This window comes from Pteronotus mesoamericanus, unplaced genomic scaffold (assembly GCF_021234165.1).
Source record: "Pteronotus mesoamericanus isolate MK-2021 breed Mesoamerican mustached bat unplaced genomic scaffold, CSHL_Meso_final scaffold_1066, whole genome shotgun sequence".
Taxonomy (NCBI): domain Eukaryota; kingdom Metazoa; phylum Chordata; class Mammalia; order Chiroptera; family Mormoopidae; genus Pteronotus; species Pteronotus mesoamericanus.
In genome coordinates this window covers 4,146,211-4,149,055 of record NW_026555299.1, presented here as the reverse complement: position 1 = coordinate 4,149,055, position 2,845 = coordinate 4,146,211, and positions in this window count along the sequence as shown.

The following is a 2,845-nucleotide window of genomic DNA, read 5'->3' as shown; positions in this document are numbered from 1 at the left end:
TTTTCTTGGATAGTGCTGGTCTGTAGTGTTTGGAATATTTTGTTGCTGGAGTGTTCAACTGAACTTCCTAAAAAGTGGCCCCTCTTTCACAACAGGCAGATTTGGAGGCTCTCTCAGTTCAAAAGATTCCTCCCCACGCACACCCTCAGCAGAACAGGAGAGAGCAGACAGAGCTTCATGTGAGAAAGAGTGAAGGTTTCCTCAGTCCGTAAATGTTTTCCCTGCTTGCCAATCTTTGAAAATTGAAATCTTTTCATTATCCTTTTATATCTCTATTACAGTTTCTTCTTCACAAGCTTCAAGGTGATAATACTATCTCAAGACTTTGGCAGAGATTAATTTTCACTTGAATACAGGAGAGAGCATCGTCTGAGATCACGAGACCCAGTCCTGAGTTTGCAACTAACTAGCTGGAAAATGTCCTTGAAGCCAGTCAACTTTGGGGTCTCTGAGTCCCATTTACAAGTGAGGACCCTGGAATGCTGCTTCTTGTCTAGAACGCTCTCACACCATCGAGTCCTAAAATGCTGTGACCTATAAAGCAGCCAAAAGAGCAATGCCTTTAAGAGAGGAAAATAGGGTAGAGTGGAAAGATGATGGGGAGAGAGGGCATATGGGGAGCAAGAGAAGGTGGGACTCAGGAAGGCTTTGTAGGAAGGTAGGCCACGGAGCCTCCACATCAAAGCTTTGTCTAGTTCCTCATTTCATCCCTCACTCCTTCACCTCTGTCCTCTCCATCCCCTTATCTCCAGTTGCAAAAACAAGTGTGCAATCTAGAGACACAGACGAATGGGTTTGCATGTGCCACCTATTCTGATGGCAGCTCTAATTCCCTGCCCTCCACTCCCAGCTTTCACTGTACCCTGGGCACTCTCTGTCCCCTGTGGCCTGTATATCATCTTTATAGGCTCAGGTACTAAAAACCAGGAAATTATTAAAGGCCAGGTTTGGCAATTCCACTAAACCTGACATGTCATTAAGAAGATTCATTCTAAATATATTCAGATCAGCTCTGGCACCTTCCCCCAGCCTGAAAGATAGGCTCTGGTCACATATGGCAGAGGAAAGCTGGTTTTGTCCTATAAGCCCCCTTTGTCTCTAAGACTGTCAGGGACCCCTGTTGGGTTTCTTCAGCACACAATCCCCAGAGCAGGAACTGGAACTGTAAATGCTGGGAGCCAGTCCCCACATCATAGGACACCTTTTCTACAAAAGATAGTTTTCAGTTATTCTTATTTACATATGGTTTGCTTATTTTTTTTTGCACATAATTGACATTAATTTGTGGTCACTTCTCAAATCAATGTTTCAGTACTATTTTTTCTTTGTCTTGATTGTATTTTTATAATCTATATAAGTGATGATACACTTCTTATATCAAATGTAAAGAGCAGAAGTATGAGCAAAGCCAGTAGATATTAAAAACTACCTATTCCAATGGTGTCCTGGCTGATATATATATATATATAGGGCACTCAATACTTTTTGAATGAATGAATAGCAAATGAACAAACCCTCACTCCAAATGAAATGGATATCAATCACTTGCTGCTGCCTTATAAACAACCACAAACATATCAGTGTCATACAATAAGAAGTGTTTATTTTATTGAAACATGCCTTGTGTGTCTCACTCTGAGGATCAGGCTGGAGGAGCAGAAACTACCTGGGTCATACTCTTCTTGTGGATGAGAATGAGTAATGCCTCTTTGAAGTTTAGGTTCAGAAAAAACACCTTGTCATTTCTACCTGCATTCCATTGGCCAAAGCAAATCATATAGCCAAGCCCTCATCAGTGTGTAGGTAAGACTTCTTCTTCCATGGAGGCAGAAGGAGGAAGGAAATAAATATTTGCCCAAACAACAATCTAACCTATCAGAAATTCCAAATATAAAATAGGAGCTGCCCCTGTTAATGGTTGGGACAAGCCAGCCCAGAATCTTCTCCAAAAACCTGATTTCTCTCTCCTGCCTTCTGTGTGGTTCCTGGGGCACTTCCTCAGAAACTAGTGCCCTGCACAACACAATTTTAAAATAAAGTCAAGTGCTTATATTTGCCCTGGTTATGATATGAAAGTAGAGAGTTCATGAGTGGGACACGAATTCTAGGCTGAGGGAACAAGATAAACAAAAGATTGGTTGGGTGGTTGGTTGGTTGGTTGGTTGATTGATTGAACATTCTATCTCTAGCACCAAGTACCAAGGACACTGTAGGTACTCATTAACTGATGTTTAACAAAAATGAATAAAAATCATAGTGAAGACACACACAACCTAGCTGGACAAGGCAGTGTGTAAAATTTTCATCTGGGTTTCTAATTTAAATTTAGCATCAAACACCCTTGCTGCTTCATCCCCAAAAATGCCAATGGAGTCAATGTAATTAGGACTCTTAAGATGCAGGTAGACTGAATCTTGTATGAGAAACATGACCTTGAAAGCAAGAACCTCACTCTTGGTTTGTTGGGGAAGAACAGAGATGATTTCCAGGACCCTGAAATACAGTAAGAAATTACTAAAGAGATGTTGAGTCACAGATAAAAGACATAAACATACCCATTGCACATTTCATCCTTATGGAGCTGACCCAGATCCAAAACCTTAGTCCGACTATTGGGCCATTCCAGATCTTGCCTCTTGACCTCAGGGCCCCTGGGCTGGCTGACCCACTTTCCAAGCTACTTAAAAACTGCTCAGGAAAGTGTTCATGCAAGCAGACCAAAGGGCCATAAACTTCATAACCAGCTCACTCTTTCTAGGGATAATAACTAGTAGCAATGAGGCTGGCCATATCTATTACTGCTGCGATGATTTCCAGGTAAGAGAAGCCATTGCTGTAGAATTTC